The sequence below is a fragment of the Balaenoptera borealis genome, assembly GCF_965194805.1.
Source record: "Balaenoptera borealis genome assembly, chromosome: 8".
Taxonomy (NCBI): Eukaryota; Metazoa; Chordata; class Mammalia; order Artiodactyla; family Balaenopteridae; genus Balaenoptera; species Balaenoptera borealis.
The window spans coordinates 77840671-77860413 of record NC_138865.1 but is presented as its reverse complement, the minus strand read 5'-3'; the positions used below and the strand labels follow the sequence as shown (position 1 = coordinate 77860413).

The 19743-nt window shown below is 39.8% G+C and overlaps 1 protein-coding gene across 8 annotated transcripts in view; it reads left to right on the top strand.

Moving 5' to 3' along the window:
* The window catches only part of TRPM6 (transient receptor potential cation channel subfamily M member 6), a 217030-nt gene that overhangs the window by 31200 nt on the left and 166087 nt on the right, over positions 1 to 19743 (top strand). For 7 of the 8 annotated variants that reach the window (XR_014247276.1, XM_082401319.1, XM_082401318.1 and 4 more), the window contains one exon: positions 1389 to 1477. The gene's annotated coding sequence lies outside the window, so the exon portion shown is untranslated. Of the gene's footprint in view, positions 1 to 569; positions 786 to 1388; positions 1478 to 19743 lie in introns of those variants that run through there. The other variant, XM_082401320.1, reaches the window with a different exon arrangement.

Below are 19743 nucleotides of genomic sequence, written 5' to 3'. Positions count from 1 at the left end.
GCCAAAGTCCACCTCCTCAATTTGGGATGATTCGTTGTCTATTCAGGTATTCAACAGATGCAGGTACATCAAGTTGTTTGTGGAGCTTTAATTCGCTGCTTCTGAGGCTGCTGGGAGAGATTTCCCTTTCTCCTCTTCGTTCGTACAGCTCCCGGGGTTCAGCTTTGGATTTGGACCCGCCTCTGCGTGTTACTTGCCTGAGGGCATCTGTTCTTCACTCACACAGGACGGGGTTAAAGGAGCAGCTGCTTCGGGGGCTCTGGCTCACTCAGGCCGGGGGGAGGGAGGGGTACAGAGGAGGCGGGGCGAGCCTGCGGCGTCAGAGGCGTCGTGACGTTGCAGCAGCCTGAGGCGCGCCGTGCGTTCTCCCGGGGAAGTTGTCCCTGGATAACGGGACCCTGGCAGTGGCGGGTTGCACAGACTCCCGGGAGGGGCGGTGTGGAGAGTGACCTGTGCTCGCACACAGGCCCTTTGGAGGCGGCAGCAGCAGCCTTAGCGTCTCACGCCTGTCTCTGGGGTCCGTGCTGTTAGCCGTGGCTCGCACCTGTCTCTGGAGCTCGTTTAGGCAGCGCTCTGAATCCCCTCTCCTCGCGCACCAGGAAACAAAGAGGCAAGAAAAAGTCTCTTGCCTGTTCGGCAGCTCCAGACCTTTTCCCGGACTCCCTCCCGGCTAGCTGTGGTGCGCTAACCCCTTCAGGCTGTGTTCACGCCGCCAACCCCAGCCCTCTCCTTGCGATCCGACCGAAGCCCGAGCCTCAGCTCCCAGCCCCCGCCCACCCCGGTGGGTGAGCAGACAAGCTTCTTGGGCTGATGAGTGCTGCTCGGCACTGATCCTCTGTGTGGGAATCTCTCCGCTTTGCCCTCCGCACCCCTGTGGCTGCGCTCTCCTCCGTGGCTCCGAAGCTTCCCCCCTCTGCCACCCGCAGTCTCTGCCCACGAAGGGGCTTCCTAGTGCGTGGAAATCTTTCCTCCTTCACAGCTCCCTCCCACTGGTGCAGGTCCCGTCCCTATTCTTTTGTCCCTGTTATTTCTTTTTTCTTTTGCCCTACCCGGGTACTTGGGGAGTTTCTTGCCTTTTGGGAGGTCTGACGTCTTCTGCTAGCATTCAGTGGGTGTTCTATAGGAGCAGTTCCACGTGTAGATGTATTTCTGATGTATCTGTGGGGAGGAAGGTGATCTCCGCATCTTACTCTTCTGCCATCTTGCCCAGACTCCCGCTGTGTTGGATCTTCGTTTCTGTGCGAGGGCTTTCTCTAGTTGTGGCAAGCGGGGGCCACTCCATCGCAGTGCGCGGGGGTCTCACTATCGCAGCCGAGCACAGGCTATCTAATGCCTCCAAATTATGTACACCTGTTAACTCCTTATTTTTTTCATGCCCCTGTTTCCAGATGAGTTGAAAACTGGCAGTTCAAAAGGACACTGAAGCTTTAGACACAAGCATGGCTGGGAAGAGAAACAAGGCTGAGAGAACACAGAGGTATTGCTAATGTTACTTATAAAACTTTGGAATTTAAAGAAAAAGGATCTAAGTGATGATCTTTTCTTTAAGGGGGTGGTAAGGAAATGAAAAATGAAAATAAAATGTTTTATAATAATAGTTTAACCACTAACGAAGTTGGTAGAGGTTCTAAGTACATTTTTATTTAAAATATCTAAATGCCAGCTCAGGAGGACAGTGTATTCACAGCACACATGCCCAGGATTGATAAGGTTCCCTCAGCCAATTTCCTGCAGCTGGAGAGCTCAAGCAGATGACGACAACAGGAGTGTTGTTAATCATTTCCCGACCAGGCAATCCTAGTCAGAAGTTCACTAAAAGTGAAATCAGCCCCTTGGGTTTAAAAGCAGCTAAAAAACTTTTTACTCAGTTCACTTTGCAGTTTCTCCCTTTCAGGTTAAGCACATGGAAATTTGTTTGGCAATTCTTTTTACATCAGAATTTCCATTAGTTGCTCCCACAAATTGGGGTTTATCTGATTGTGTGGTAGATGGGAACCTCAGGATAAAATTCAATGGCTGAAGGCTGAGTGAAGTTTACCCTGCCTGTGGTTATGAAGAGGGTAAGTGACTGGACCTCTTTGTTGCCCTTGGGTTTATTTTCTCTTATGCTAGATTTTATACACCATGAAATGCAAAAGGCATAATCTTGCATTTATAGTTAACCATTTAGATGTGTTTGGAGGTTGTTTTTAAGCGATCACAGGCCAAAACCAAGAATTTAAAACACAATTAGGCATACATGCCAAACAAAATTGTTTCATTTTCTTCCTAAAAAAAATCATTTCTATTAATTATACAGTTTATTTAGTTAATTGAACTGTTATTGAAATGTCTTTCTGCATTAATGGAATGTTGGGCTGTTCAGTAAATAGACTGGAAACAATTTTTTGTGAACAAAAAGACATAAATAATTTTGATTTTTGGAAATAGCCAAGGTAGGAACTGGATCGAACATCTGGAGGCAGACTTCAAATGGCAAATAATTCTAATAGAAATATATTAGCTGTGTGTTTTTATTTAGCAAGATGATTTTTTTCTTGTTTCTTGAAATCTATTTGAAGTAGTCATAACAGTTTTATGAATTAAACCTATAATGATATTTCAATTATTGTCTTTCTGGAAAAGGAAAATTATATTTGGGTATAATAGAAGTGCTTTCATTAGAAGAGTACTGACTCTGTTCTTGCCCAGTTCAATTGTGGTGACCTTTTATTTCAAGAAAAATACAGAATTTCTCTTTTTTGAGGCCTAAAATAGTCCTGGGCACATAGAAGACTTTGTGGAATTAGCTACTGATTATTTATTTTTAAGTCTGCACTTACATTAATGGATTTTAGAAGATATCTTCTAGTCACTTGTGTAAAACTTTATTCAGTACTCAATATGTCAATGATGAATTAAAAAGGAAATAGAAAAGGGTCTTTATCTGGAAGGAATTTAATTCACCTCTTTCCCACTATGAACCAAAACTTTCCATTTTGGAGAAATGTAATTAATACTTTTCTTCTGAGTGTTTGAAAAATTATAGAAAATGCCACCTGTTTTTTACAATAACATTGCTCATCATTGTGAAAACCTGGAAAGAACTAAATGTTAATGAACAGAACAGCGGTTAAAGACAATGGCATACTACATAACCTGTAAAAAAGAATGAGGTGAATCTATATTTATTAACATGAAGGCAGTCCAAATAATATTTCTAAGTTATTTTTTTAAAAAAGCAAGTTTAAAAAAAAAATAGTGAGTTAGTAGGACTAACTAAGTTTCCACAAACTTTTGTGCAGTTCTTAATGATGGCATACTACTATAATCCCTCCTCCTAGTCTGAGCATCGTATACAATAGGCACTCAGTACATTTATTGAACGAATGATTGGTGATTGACTCTGGCATGTAATCTCTGTGTGTATGGCTGGTAAATGGGGTTCTGAGGGAGATGAGAGGAGACTGTATCAGTTTGGGATTCTTTTGGTTGCCAGTGATAGAATACCTGACTAAAATTGGCAGAAGCAGAAGCGGAAGCAAAGCGGATTTATTGGCTCATATAGCAGTTTAATGGTGCACCTGGCTTGAGAAATAGCTAGACACTGTGGCACAAAGTGATACCACTCTCTTTGTCTGTTTGTCTCTCTTTCTCTTATTCTGTTCTCAGACAGGCTTTCTCTTTGAGGTTATAAAATAGCTGCCAGAATCTCCAAGAACCATATTCTTTCAGATTCCAATGCAGCAGAAAAAAAGTGAGTGTCTTTCAGCAATCCTAGAAAACTAAACCATGACAGTTGCTTAGGGTGGACCAACAGTAACTGAAACCAGGATGTTAGTGTACTGGTTTCATGAGCTTCTAGGGGCCAGGAATAAAGCCTCAAGTAGGCCAAGCGAACTGAGAGTCGGGAGAGGAGGATCCCCAAATAAAAATCAAGGTTGTTGCTACAAGAAAGGGGAATGGATGCCTGTTAATTAAACAATAAATGTGAAATGCAAGGTAAGAGAATTACTTCATTCTCTTTTTTCCTCTCTCCTTAACATAAATATATCCACATATGAGTAAGTAATCGCTGGGAGAACTCAATCAACTCTAACTCTATAAGGATGTGCGTACAGGTACTAACTGTTAAAGAGAAGGCAGTTGGAAAGATGGAAGAAGAGAGCTTCTGAACTGATTAAACCCAGAGTCCTATCTGGAGCAGTGACTCTCAAATTTGCTCTATACTGAAATTCTCTGTGGGTAATTCTGATGCTCAGGCCACTCTTTATAACACTTGTATCAGAATACCTAGTGTTGGGACTCAAGCATCAGTACTTTTAGGCTCCCAGGTGTATTGTGTTATATGCAATTTGGAGATCCAGTGGTCAAGAGAGATATCAGGGAGGATTTAGAATAGTTTTAAAGGTACCTGAAACTGTACCTTGGATATAGTAGATCCTCCATAAATATCTGATGACTTGATTTAAAAGAGGAAAAGAACATAACTGGGCAAAGATGTGGGGGGGGGCATATTTGTGAACTGTCTACTCTGTGTAAGCATCGTCTTCAGTTCTCAATATACATTTCACACTTGATCTTCATAGTCAGGATTAAAAAAAAAAAACCCAAACTCCATTTACCGTGAGGAAATAAAGGTTCAATAATGCTAAAGTAACTTGGCAAAAGGTCAATCAATAAATAAAGCGGGTCTTTTGAGCTCCAAGTTATATACTCTTTCTCATTACCACAATTACAGGTGTCAGACATGAGTTTAAGGGGGAACTCAGCTGTTGGGTGTAGCAAGTCAATTTACCTGACTAAAGAACAGAGTATGGACTAGGCATGAAGGCGGTCCTGAAAAATTGACAGAAGTGGCATCATCTACAGCAGCAGTCCCCAGCCTTTTTGACACCAGGGACCGGATTCATGGAAGACAATTTTTCCACAGATGGGGGTGGGGGGGGGATGGTTCAGGCAGCAATGCGAGCGATGGGGAGCGATGGGGAGTGGCAGATGAAGCTTCACTTGCTTGCTCGCTCGCCTGCCACTCACCTCCTGCTGTGCGGCCCCGCTCCTAACAGGCCGTGGTCCCGTACCAGTGCACAGCCCCGGGGTTGGGGACCCCTGACCTACAGCACAGGGTGGCAAACAAGGGCCTGTGTGCCAAGTCTAGACCACCACCTGTTTTTATAAATAATATTTTATTGGAACCAGCCACATTCATTTGTTTACATATTGCCTATGGCTGCTTTTGCACAACCATGGCAGAGCTGAGTAGTTGTAACAGACGCTATATGGCTTATAAAGCCTAAAATATTTACTAGCTAGCACTTTACAGAAAAAGTTTGCCGACCTTTGACCTAGAGTTTACGTTTTTATGTGATAAGCAGTTCTGAGAAGGGATGAGATTGCCATTATCAATCCAAGACTGATGATAATGCTTGTGGCTGTATGAGTAGGATTCTCCAAGCATCTTCGCATTCATTCATTCAGTAAACATTTATTGAGCATCTACAAAGTGTGGGACAGTGAGCTCAGTTGAAATGCAGTGCAGTACATTCTACAGTGAAAATTAGGATTCCAAAATATGATAGCTTCTCTCTCTGCTTCTAGGCTACATGAGGGCAGGGTTTGGTTCTGTTTTTGCTCATCACTGTGGGTTCAGCCTAGAAAGCAGTAGGGGGTCACTAAATATTTGATGAATAAACTAATGATCAATTAATGTGGTAGAGGCAAGCATAGGATGCCAGGGAAACACACCTAACCCAAACTCTGATGGAATGAGGTCAAGTTATGAAGCTGAAGAAGTGGAAGAAGTGAAGGAAAAAAAGGCAGCAAGTCGGGGAGGGAGGGGAACAATGAAGGGGTTGTAGTAGTTCACTGGACCGATCTTGGACAAGGTCTATCATTGTGGGACTGGACGGAAAGAGAACTATGATCCCGAGCAGTATTTGGTGAAAGATTTCATGTGATAATATAACACAGAAAAATCTATTCAGTTTCCAAATCAAAAAACCTCCAGAAGCTTCCTGCTACCTACAGTATAAAATCAAGATTACTAGGTTAGACCTTCAAGTCCTCTGTAATTTGTTCTCTGCTGGCTTAATCTTTTTTTTTTCTTTTTTATAAATTTATTTATTTATTTATTTTCGGCTGTGTTGGGTCTTCGGTGCTGTGCGCAGGCTTTCTCTAGTTGCGGCGAGCTGGGGCTACTCTTTGTTGTGGTGCGTGGGCTTCTCATTGTTGTGGCTTCTCTTGTTGCAGAGCACGGGCTCTAGGCGTGCAGGCTTCAGTAGTTGTGGCACGTGGGCTCCATAGTTGTGGCTTGCGGGCTCAGTAGTTGTGGCACACGGGCTTAGTTGCTCCACAGCATGTGGGATCTTCCCGGGCCAGGGCTCGAACCCGTGTCCCTTGCATTGGTAGGCAGATTCTTAACCACTGAGCCACCAGGGAAGCCCCTGGTTTAATCTTATTGCCCTTAATTCCTTACCTCAGTTCCTACCCTCTAGTTTTATGCTTTCTGATTATGCTTTATTCAGTCTTAAATTTGTGCCTTGTAAAAAGACATATCCCTGCTTGGAATGCTCTTCTCTCTTTCTCTGTCTCTGTCTCTGTCTCTGTCTCTGTCTCTCTCTCTCTCTCTCTCTCTCACACTCATTATATAAGACCCAGTGCACAGGACTTCCTTGGTGGTGCAGTGGTTAAGAATCTGCCTGCCAATGCAGGGGACATGGGTTCAAGCCCTGGTCTGGGAAGATCCCACATGCCGCGGAAAAACTAAGCTCATGTACCACAACTACTGAGCCTGCGCTCCACAGCCTGTGAGCCACAACTGCTGAGCCCGCGTGCCACAACTACTGAAGCCTGGGTGCCTAGAGCCTGTGCTCCGCAACAAGAGAAGCCACCGCAATGAGAAGCCCGTGCACCACAATGGAGAACTAGAGAAAGTCCGTGCTCAGCAATGAAGACCCAACACAGCCAAAAAAAAAAAAAAAAAAAAAAAGATCCAATCCACCTAGACTCTTTCTTTTTTTCTTTTTTGCTGCACCTCGCATGGCATGCGGGATCTTAGTTCCCTGACCAGGGATCGAATCCATGCCCCCTGCAGTGGAAGCTTGGAGTCTTAACCACTGGAGTGCCAGGGAAGTCCTGCACCTTGACACTTTCGACAGATTTTTCCCATCTACTCCAATCCTCACTGATCTCTTCTCTGGATCCCATCACATGTTAGCATTCACCTCTCCTTTTTAGACACTAAATCAGTACTGCCTTGGACTGTTTTGAGCTGTTTCATGGGTTAATGCTTTACATCCACCATTAGAATAAACGTTCCGGAAAAAAGGATCATAAGACATTTCCTGAATATCCTCTTAGTGCCCAACAATACTTCATGTACACTTAATATTTGAGTAGACACTTAAATACTTATTGAGTAAGTAAATGAATGAGTCAGATGAATAAAAAGTTATGAGGTTAGAAATGCTGCTAAAAAAGGAAGTCAAAGAATGGAAAATAATTAGAGGAGATGCTAATAGGACAAGGAAAATAAATAGTACTTTGTGATTTGAGGTATTCTCAAGAGGTACAGGTTTTGAGAGACAATATTTAAGTTTACTTTAAAACATTATGGAAATTCAGATGTGGAGAAATGAGTTGATATACTTCTTAGTTTAAGGAAATTTATCATCATTGATAAGATCTTGCTCTTTTTTAAAAAAAAAATCTATTTATTGTGTTCCTCTCTATCTCCTTTCCTATTGTCATTACTGTCACAGCAGCCATTCTAATTCGGTTAATGTGTGTTCTCTTTTTGTATCAGTTTTTGTAAAATGTGTATTTTTTTTTTGTTTTTTAGCATGTGTTTAAAACATTTATATATGCTGTAATGCGTTATGGATCTCAATTTGGGTTCTTACCTTTTTCACTAAGCGTTAAGGTTTTAAAGATCTCTGCATATTGCTATAGATCTGTTGTTTCTAATTGCTACATAAGACGTCATGATGTGAATTCATCACATTTCACCTAGTTACATCTCCAGTGATGGAAACCAATAGCACAATCTCATATTGTTTCTTCATACATCTAGTCTGAGAGTTTATTTGGGATGTATCTCCTGGAATGGCATTGCTGGATCACAGGATATGCATCTATTTAATTTGACTAAGAAGTACCAGATTTCACTGCAGAATGGTGGCATTAGTTTATGCACACATTCCCTCTCCCCCACCCGCCCCCCCATAAAGTCTCTTCCACTTAAAAAAAAAGTCTGCCTGTAAGAACCTTTCCAGGGGACTTCCCAGGTGGCGCAGTGGTTAAGAATCCACCTGCCAATGCAAGGGACACGGGTTTGAGCCCTGGTCAGGGAACTAAGATCCCACATGCCAGGGAGCAACTAAGCCCATGAGCCACAACTACTGAGCCCGCATGCCACAAGTACTGAAGCCCACGTGCCTAGAGCCCGTGGTCTGCAACAAGAGAAGCCACTGCAATGGGAAGCCCACACACTGCAACAAAGAGTAGCCCCTGCTTGCCGCAGCTAGAGAAAGCCTGTGTGCAGCAACAAAGACCCAACACAGCCAAAAATAAATAAATAAAATAAAAAAACAAAACATTTCCAGGCTCTGTGTCAGGGTTTCTATAAACTACAACCCTATCAGCACTTAGTATTACCCAGTTTTCTAATTTTTGCTAGACTAACAGGGTTAAAATTGATATTTCATTGTTGTTCTAATAGGTGTTCGACTCTTTACTAATGAGTTTCAAAATCTTCATGTTTATTTCACTTTCTTCTATAAATTGCCTGATTGTAAATATATTTTCTGTTTTTTACTAAGGGAATTCTTGTCTTCTGCTTGTTAATTTATTTTTTTAAACTTTTTCAGAATTTTTAAAATATAGTAGTTATTTTTAAAATTTATTTTTATTTATTTATTTTCGGCTGCGTCGGGTCTTAGTTGTGGCACGAGGGCTCTTCGTTGCGGGGCGCAGGCTTCTCTCTAGTTGTGGTACGGGCTCCAGAGAGTGTGGGCTCTGTAGTTTGTGGCACGTGGGCTCTCTAGTTGAGGCGCACAAGCTCAGTAGTTTGGCATGTGGGCTTAGTTGCCCCATGGCATGTGGGATCTTAGTTCTCTGACCAGGGATTGAACCTGCATCGCCTGCATTGGAAGGCGGATTCTTTACCACTGGACCACCAGGGAAGTCCCTGCTTGTTAATTTATAATTAAATGTTTATTAAATCATTTTTAAACCAAGAAACTTAGCTCAAGTTGTAACATTGAATTACTTTGTGCCAAATGCCTCTTACTTTATTATTATTAAACATTATTTCTGATTTTGAGAGGATAGCAGTGTCTGTATATTTTTTTGCCCCTCCTAAACCCTCACATATAAAATATATGGCAAAACAAAAAACCCATGAACAAAATTTACAACAGAACTAAATAGACTTCAGTTTCTAGTCCAGCATGTAAGGAGATTAGAAGTTTTCTCTCCCAATGCCACAACAAGAAAAAAGCTGAACAAACTGAAACCCAACAACTCTTCTTTGAAGAAATGTTGATAGAAACTTCTAAAACTGAAATGCAAAGAGAAAAAGAGAATGAAAAAGACAGAACAGATATTCAATTCTGTGGGACAATTAGAAAATGTGTAACATACATGCAGTGGGAATACCAGAAGGAGAAGAAAGGGAGGAGCACAGAAATATTTGAAGAAATAATGACTAGGAATTTCCCAAAATTAATGATAAACCCCAAACCACAGATCCAGAAGCTCAGAGAACACCGAGAAGAATAAATACCAAACTAAGTGACAACTCTAGGAACCCCCAAGTACAACCAGGTAGAGAGAAATCATCAACAACCAGATTGTGTATGTTTTTATCATCTATGTGGGAGATAGCAGACAGAAGCAATGGGGTGGCAGATGGACTGAGAACAGGAGAAACTCAAAGGAACCAACAGGTAATCACTGAAAAGTGCAGTGGGCACTTTGAGAACATCAGCTGACGCTACTCAGTGTCACTACTCGGACACTACTACCAGTGAATGAGGGCAGGTGGCCTTGTGATAAAGCATAAAGGACTAGTGAGTCCACCCCTATCAACTCTTGAAATGGACCCTCTAGGGTTTCTTCCCAGAAGAGCTCAAACAGGGGAAAACCTGCTGGGAGTGAAAACAAAATTGAGCAAGAGGGGAAAACAGAGGAAGAGGAAAGAGAAGGTCCAGATACAAGTGGGAGTTGGAGTACAGCCAGGAAACCTCAGAAAGGGAGACACCACATTTCTGCACGCTACATGGAAACCTATAAAAGAGGGAGCTCTGTGAAGACAAAAACAAAAACAAAAAAAACCCAAAAAACCCCAACTATCCTGAACTTCCTCTCCTTCTAAAATCTCAGGAGACTTAATTTTACATAAAATGAGTAACAGAAAAGTATTCAAGTATTCAAGTCTCACACAAAATTACTATATGCAAAAAAAGAGAATAAGGATCAGAATAATATCCTTATAGAAAATGAAAGCATTTAATCAGAAAAACATGATTAAAATAATGTAATCATGTAAACATGATTAAAAATAATGTAATGATTTAAAAACTATAACTATCTCAAAACAAATTAATAGGCAATAGGGAAATGATAAAAGACATGAATGAGCAATATGAAACAGAAATAGAAAAATTCAGAAATCAGGTGACAGAACTCAAGAAAGAATTAGAAAAAAAACAAAAAACAATTTTAATGACTAAACTAGAAGAGGCAAAAGAGTAAATAAACACAGCAAATAATGCCTTAATAAAAATGGAATAATAACGGGAATTTTTTAAAAATAGAAAAAGGAGAAGAAAAAGGGGGAAAAGTATTTGAGAAAATCCCATAAGTATTGAAGATAGGCAAAGATGTTTCAACATGTGGGTCATAGGAGTCCCTGAAGAAGAAAACTTAAGAGAACAGAGCAAATAGTAAAAGGTATAGTTTTTCTAAGATTTCCTGAAATAAAAATATTTGAAATAAGTATTGAAAGAGTACATTGAATATCTGAGAACACTGACTTAGAATAACTATGACCAAGTCATATTCTGGTAAAATTGCTGAAGTTCAAAGAACAGGGGCTTCCCTGGTGGCACAGTGGTTAAGAATCCGCCTGCCAATGCAGGGGACACGGGTTCAAGCCCTGGTCCAGGAAGATCCCCCATGCCATGGAGCAACTAAGCCCATGCGCCACAACTACTGAGCCTGCACTCTAGAGCCCGCAAGCCACAACTACTGAGCCCGCATGCCACAACTACTGAAGCCCGTGTGCCTAGAGCCCATGCTCTGCAACAAGAGAAGCCACCACAATGAGAAGCCCATGCACCACAAGGAAGAGTAGCCCCCGATTGCCGTGACTACAGAAAGCCCACGTGCGGAAACGAAGACCCAATGCAGCCAAAGATAAATAAATAAATAAATATTTTTTAAAAATTAAAAAAATAAAAAATTTTGTCATCTAGGAAAAAAAAATAGCATGTGATGTATAAGAGAAAGAAAATCATATTATCATCAGACATTTTGACCACAATAATCTATTCTGAAGGAACTTAAGTAACACATTTTAGATATTCAGTGAAAGAAAATGTGAACTGAGGCTTTTATATCCAACAAAATTGACCATCAAGTATGAAGGGCATAAACTGTTAGCAACATGCAAGGATTTAGAGAATATTATTTTCCTGAGCTTTCCCTGAGTAATCTACTAAAGAACAACTTACCAACCAAAATGATATGAAAGACCCTATCATATCATTGTACTGGTGGTAGGCATCAAATATACTGTATGGTTAGTTCTAGAACTAACATTATGTGAATATTAAAAAGGTTTAATCATTAAAAATGATTACCTGATCATAGAATGTAGACATGGTACAAGTATTTAAAAAGGAGAAAAGTATGGTATCATATGTAGAAGTTTTTCAAATGGTTTTCAGAAATCATAATGATTGGTTATAGTATTGGAGTTGTTTTCTGAGACTGTTGTGTGCTTATGTGGAATAAAGCAAATGACTAATTAATGGATATTTAATTTTGTTGGCTCTGTCTTTGAGGACTAAGATTCTTCATGTAGTTGAAAAGAATCAGATTTAATATAAAAGAAGTTAAATAAAAATCTTTAATCCTGAATATGAATTGGAAATTTAAGTATGAACTCACAAGATAAATATTTTATCTCATTACTGAAAAGATCTAGAAATAATGACCAACCAAGCACCCGTGGCACCCAGACTGTGGTCTTTCTCAAGACCATTCTGAATAAAATAAACCAGGACTTCTTGGAGAAATGGCTAATTTTTTTTTTTAACCCATACTTTTTCTTTTTTTGGCTGTGCCCCGGGGCATGTTGCATCTTAGTTCCCCAACCATGGGTCAAACCCGTGCCCCCTGCACTGGAAGTGTGGGATCTTAACCACTGGACCACCAGGAAGTTAGAGCAAGCAATGTATAAGAAAACCCTGGAAAATCTTCACATATTAGAGAGAAAGAGAACTATTAAAGACTACTAGGATTATCTCAAATAACTCAGAAGACAATTCGAAGAGGCCTCCACTGGGAAGATGGGACAAATTGACTTTCAGTAACAATAAGAATTGCAGTGGATTGTAAATCAGTTATGTATTGCTGTGTAAAAAGTTGCCCCAAAGCTTTGCTTAAAGCCAGACATGTTTATCATATTGCGCAGTTTCAGAGAGTCAGGACTCCAAGATCAGCTTAACTGGTGATTCTGTCGCAGGGTCCTTAAAGAGATTGCAGTCAGGATGTTCAATGGGAATATGTTTATTTGAATCTGGGCGTGGAAGATCCACTTTGAAACTCATTCACATGGCTCTTGACGGGAGGCTTACAGGGCTACTTACAACATGGCTTCCCCCAGAGTGAGTGTAGGGAGACAGAGCAGTCCAGTGAGTGATCACCAAAAATAAAAGCTGCAGACTTTTGTAACCTAATCTCAGAAGTGACACACCATTACTTCTGCTGTACAGGCTTACCTTGTTTTATTGTGCTTTGCTTTATTGTACTTCGCAGATAATGCTTTTATTTTACAAATTGAAGGTTTGTGACAACCCTGCCTTGAGCAAGTCTGTTGGCACAATTTTTCCAACAGCATTTGCTCACTGTGTGGCTCTGTGTAAAACTTTGGTAATTCTTGCACTATTTCAAACTTTTTCATTGTCATTATATTTGTTATGGTGATCTGCAATCAGTGATCTTTGATGTTACTATTATAATTGTTTTGGGGCACCATGAACTCCGCCCATATAAGACTTCTAACGTAATCGATAAATGTGTGTGTTCTGACTGTTCCACCAACTGGCTGTTCCCCCTACTCTTTCCCTCTCCTTGGGCCTTCCTATTCCGAGATACAACAATACTGAAATTAGGCCAATAATGGCCCTACAGTGGCATCTAAGTGTTCAAGTGAAAGTAGGGGTCACATATCTCTCTCGCTTTATTTAAAAAAAAATTTTTTTTTGGTGTGATTAATTTATTATTATTTTATATATTTTCTTTGAGATGTTAGTATTACATATTTATTAATTTTTAATACAATTATTTGAATCTACTATATTGAACAGAGTTTTATTTTCAGTACCATTCTTTTTATTTAATGAATTGCCATTTTCTAAAATTTGTTTCTGCTTAAATGCACACCTTTGTGAAAACATAGAAGTGGACGAAGCAGATGAGGTCCCTGCTCGTTTGGATAATACATTATAATGAAGAAAGCAAAGAGCAATGAAGCAAATGCTTGTATGACATAAGGTCGACAGGGATAAATCATATAAAGAAAGGGGGTAGATTGTAATGGAATATGCAGGATTTTATAGAGTATGGTCCAGGATGGGGTTCATTGCCATGTTGGTTGAGGAAGAGAAGCAGAACGAGAGTGTGCCCATTGGATTTGTCAAAAAAGAGATCAAAGCCCAAACCAAAAGAAATCAAAAGTGAGAAAAGGGCTAGGTTCACCCACTACTGGGACATACAAAAAAAGTGAGTCAAATAAACATGGAATAGGAACAGGAATAGCCATTAGACCAGGGGCCTGAGGTAGGGGACATCATGAAACAAGTAGGGCAGCCAGTGTGTGTTCCCCTAAGTCTGAGGTCACTTCAGCACCCAGGCTACTGCCTTTCTCTCTGCAACCTCCTCTGTTGATGGGGTCTTCACTCATATTGCATTTCCCTCATTAGCATTCACTGGCCTTCTTTTTTTTTTTTTAACATCTTTATTGGAGTATAATTGCTTTACAATGGTGTGTTAGTTTCTGCTTTATAACAAAGTGAATCAGCTATACATACACATGCATCTCCATATCTCCTCCCTCTTGCATCTCCCTCCCACCCTCCCTATCCCACCCCTCTAGGTGGACACAAAGCACCGAGCTGACCTCCCTGTGCTATGCGGCTGCTTCCCACTAGCTATCTATTTTACATTTGGTAGTGTATATATGTCCATGCCACTCTCTCACTTCATCCCAGCTTACCCTTCCCCCTCCCGGTGTCCTCAAGTCCATTGTCGACATCTGTGTCTTTATACATGTCTGCCCCCAGGTTCTTCAGAACCATTTTTTTTTTTTTTTTTTTTTTAGATTCCATATATATGTGTTAGCATACGGTATTTGTTTTTCTCATTCTGACTTACTTCACTCTGTATGACAGACTCTAGGTCCATCCACCTCACTACAAATAACTCAATTTCGTTTCTTTTTATGGCTGAGTAATATTCCATTTTATAAATGTGTCACATCTTCTTTATCCATTCATCTGTCAATGGACACTTAGTTGCTTCCATGTCCTTGCTATTGTAAATAGAGCTGCAATGAACATTGTGGTACATGACTCTTTTTGAATTATGGTTTTCTCTGGGTATATGCCCACTAGTGGGATTGCTGGGTTGTATGGTAGTTCTATTTTTAGTTTTTTAAGGAACCTCCATACTGTTCTCCATAGTGGCTGTATCAATTTACATTCCCACCAACAGTGCAAGAGGGTTCCCTTTTCTCCATACCCTCTCCAGGATTTATTGTTTGTAGATTTTTTGATGATGGCCATTCTGACCGGTGTGAGATGATATCTCATTGTAGTTTTGACTTGCATTTCTCTAATGATTAATGATGTTGAGCACTGTTTAATGTGTTTGTTGGCAATCTGTATATCTTCTTTGGAGAAATGTCTATTTAGGTCTTCTGCCCATTATAGGATTGTGTTGTTTGCTTTTGTGATATTGAGCTGCATGGGCTGCTTGTAAATTTTGGAGATTAATCCTTTGTCAGTTGCTTCATTTGTAAATATTTTCTCCCATTCTGAGGGTTGTCTTTTCACCTTGTTTATGTTTTCCTTTGCTGTGCAAAAGCGTTTAAGTTTCATTAGGTCCCTTTTGTTTTTATTTCCATTTCTCTAGGAGGTGGGTCAAAAAGGATCTTGCTGTGATGTATGTCATAGAGTGTTCTGCCTGTGTTTTCCTCTAAGAGTATTATAGTGTCTGGTTATTTAGGTCTTAAATCCATTTTGAGTTCATTTTTGTGTATGGTGTTAGGGAGTGTTCTAATTTCATTCTTTTACATGTAGCTGTCCAGTTTTCCCAGCAGCACTTATTGAAGAGGCTGTCTTTTCTCCGTTGTATATTCTTGCCTCCTTTATCAAACATAAGGTGACCATATGTGCGTGGGTTTATCTCTGGGCTTTCTATCCTGTTCTACTGATCTATATTTCTCTTTTTGTGCCAGTACCATACTGTCTTGATTACTGTAGCTTTGTAGTGTAGTCTGAAGTTAGGGAGTCTGATTCCTCCAGCTCCGTTTCTTTCCTTCAAGACTGCATTGGCTATTCGGGGTCTTTAGTTTTTCCATACAAATTGTGAAATTTTTTGTTCTAGTTCTGTGAAAAATGCCATTGGTAGTTTGATAGGGATTGCATTGAATCTGTAGATTGCTTTGGGTAGTATAGTCATTTTCACAATGTTGATTCTTCCAGTCCAAGAACATGGTATATCTCTCCATCTGTTTGTATCACCTTTAATTTCTTGCATCTGTGTCTTATAGTTTTCTGCATACAGGTCTTTTGTCTCCTTAGGTCGGTTTATTCCTAGGTATTTTATTCTTTTTGTTGCAATGGTAAATGGGAGTGTTTCTTTAATTTCTCTTTCAGATGTTTCATCATTAGTGTACAGGAATGCAAGAGATTTCTGTGCATTAATTTTGTATCCTGTTACTTTACCAAATTCATTGATTAGCTCTAGTAGTTTTCTGGTAGAGTCTTTAGGATTCTCTATGTACAGTATCATGTCATCTGCAAACAGTGACAGCTTTACTTCTTCTTTTCCGATTTGGATTCCTTTTATTTCTTTGTCTTCTCTGATTGCTGTGGCTAAAACTTCGAAAACTATCTTGAATAATAGTGGTGAGATTGGACAACCTTGTCTTGTTCCTGATCTTAGTGGAAATGGTTTCAGTTTTTCACCATTGAGAATGATGTTGGCTGTGGGTTTGTCATATATGGCCTTTATTATGTTGAGGTAAGTTCCTTCTATGCCTACTTTCTGGAGGGTTTTTATTTTAAATGGGTGTTGAATTTTGTCGAAAGCTTTTTCTGCATCTATTGAGATGATCATATGGTTTTTCTCCTTCAATTTGTTAATATGGTTTATCACATTGATTGATTTGTGTATGTTGAAGAATCTTTGCATTCATGGGCTAAACCCCACTTGATCATGGTGTATGATCCTTTTAATGTGTTGTTGGATTCTGTGCGCTAGGATTTTGTTGAGGATTTTTGCATCTATGTTCATCAGTGATATAGGCCTGTAGTTTTCTGTCTTTGTGACATCTTTGTCTGGTTTTGGTATCAGGGTGATGGTGGCCTCGTAGAATGAGTTTGGGAGTGTTCTTCCCTCTGATATATTTTGGAAGAGTTTGAGAAGGATAGGTATTAGCTCTTCTCTAAATGTGTGAAAAAAGTCGCCTGTGAAGCCATCTGGTCCTGTGCTTTTGTTTGTTGGAAGATTTTTAATCACAGTCTCAATTTCAGTGCTTGTGATTAGTCTGTTTATATTTTCAGTTTCTTCCTGGTTCAGTCTTGGAAGGTAGTGCTTCTCTAAGAATTTGTCCATTTCTTCCAGGTTGTCCATTGTATTGGCATATAGTTGCTTGTAGTAATCTCTCATGATCCTTTGTATATCTGCAGTGTCCGTTGTTACTTCTCCTTTTTCGTTTCTAATTCTATTGATTTGAGTCCTCTTCCGCTTTTTCTTGATGAGTCTGGCTAATGGTTTATCAATTTTGTTTATCTTCTCAAAGAACCAGCTTTTAGTTTTATTGATCTTTGCTATCATTTCCTTCCTTTCTTTTTCATTTATTTCTGATCTGATCTTTATGATTCCTTTCCTTCTGCTAACTTTGGGGTTTTTTTGTTCTTTCTCTAATTGCTTTAGGTTTAAGGTTAGGTTGTTTATTTGAGATGTTTCTTGTTTCTTGAGGTAGGCTTGTATTGCTACAAACTTCCCTCTTAGAACTGCTTTTGCTGCATCCCATAGGTTTTGGGTTGTCGTGTTTTCATTGTCATTTGTTTCTAGGTATTTTTTGATTTCCTCTTTGATTTCTTCAGTGATCTCTTGGTTATTTACTAGTGTATTGTTTAGCCTCCATGTGTTTGTATTTTTTACAGATTTTTTCCTGTAATTGATATCTAGTCTCATAGCATTGTGGTTGGAAAAGATACTTGATATGATTTTAATTTTCTTAAATTTACCAAGGCTTGATTTGTGACCCAAGATATGATCTATCCTGGAGAATGGTCCATGAACACTTGGGAAGAAGGTGTATAGTGTTGTTTTTGGATGGAATGTCCTATAAATATTAATTAAGTCCATGTTTTTTAATGTATCATTTAAAGCTTGTGTTTCCTTATTTATTTTCATTTTGGATGATCTGTCCATTGGTGAAAGTGGGGTGTTAAAGTCCCCTACTATGATTGTGTTACTGTCGATTTCCCCTTTTATGGCTGTTAGAATTTGCCTGTGTATTGAGGTGCTCCTATGTTGGGTGCATAAATATCTACAATTGTTATATCTTCTTCTTTGATTGACCCCTTGATCATTATGTAGTGTCCTTCTTTGTCTCTTGTAGTAGTCTTTATTTTAAAGTCTGTTTTGTCTGGTATGAGAATTGCTACTCCAGCTTTCTTTTGATTTCCATTTGCATGGAGTATCTTTTTCCATCCCCTCACTTTCAGTCTGTATGTGTCCCTAGGTCTGAAGTGGGTCTCTTGTAGACAGCATCTATATGGGTCTTGTTTTTGTATCCATTCAGCCAGTCTGTGTCTTTTGGTTGGAGCATTTAATCCATTTACATTTAAGGTAGTTATTGCTATGTATGTTCCTATTACCATTTTCTTAATTGTTTTGGGTTTGTTATTGTAGGTCTTTTCTTTCTCTTGTGTTTCTTGCCTAGAGAAGTTCCTTTAGCATTTGTTGTAAAGCTGGTTTGGTGGTGCTGAATTCTCTTAGCTCTTGCTTATCTGTAAATGTTTAAATTTCTCCATCGAATGTGAATGAGATCCTTGCTGGGTAGAGTAATCTTGGTTGTAGGTTTTCCCCTTTCATCACTTTAAGTATATCCTGCCACTCCCTTCTTGCTTGCAGAGTTTCTGCTGAAAGATCAGCTGTTAACTGTATGGGGATTCCTTTGTATGTTATTTGTTGTTTTTCCCTTGCTGCTTTTAATATTTTTTCTTGTATTTAATTTTTGATAGTTTGATTAATATGTGTCTTGGTGTTTCTCCTTGGATTTATCCTGCATGGGACTCTCTGCACTTCCTGGACTTGATTAACTATTTCCTTTCCCATATTAGGGAAGTTTTCAACTATAATCTCTTCAAATATTTTCTCAGTCCCTTTCTTTTTCTCTTCCTCTTCTGGGACTCCTATAATTTGAATCTTGGTGCATTTAATGTTGTCCCTGAGATCTCTGAGAATGTCCTCAGTTCTTTTCATTCTTTTTTCTTTATTCTGCTCTGCAGTAGTTATTTCCAGTATTTTATCTTCCAGGTCACTTATCCGTTCTTCTGCCTCAGTTATTCTGCTATTGACTCCTTCTAGAGAATTTTTAATTTCATTTATTGTGTTGTTAATCATTGTTTGTTTGCTCTTTGGTTCTTCTAGGTCCTTCTTAAACTTTTCTTATATTTTCTCCATTCTGTTTCCAAGATTTTTGATCCTGTTTACTATCATTACTCTGAATTCTTTTTCCGGTAGACTGCCTATTTCCTCTTCATTTGTTTGGTTTGGTGGGTTGTTACCTTGCTCCTTCATCTGCTGTGTTTTTCTCTGTCTTCTCATTTTGCTTAACTTACTGTGTTTGGGGTCACCTTTTTGCAGGCTGTAGGTTCGTAGTTCCCATTGTTTTTGGTGTCTGCCCCCAGTGGCTAAGGTTGGGTCAGTGGTTTGTGTAGGCTTCCTGGTGGAGGGGACTGGTGCCTGTGTTCTGGTGGATGAGGCTGAATCTTGTGTTTCTGGTGGGCAAGACCACGTCCAGTGGTGTGTTTTGGGGTGTCTGTGACCTTATTATGCTTTTAGGCAGCGTCTCTGCTAATGGGTGGGGTTGTGTTCCTGTCTTGCTAGTTGTTTGGCATAGGGTGTCCAGCACTATAGCTTGCTGGTCGTTGAGTGGAGCTGGGGCTTAGCATTGAGATGGAGATCACTGGGAGAGCTTTCACCGTTTGATATTACATGGAGGTGGGAGGTCTCTGG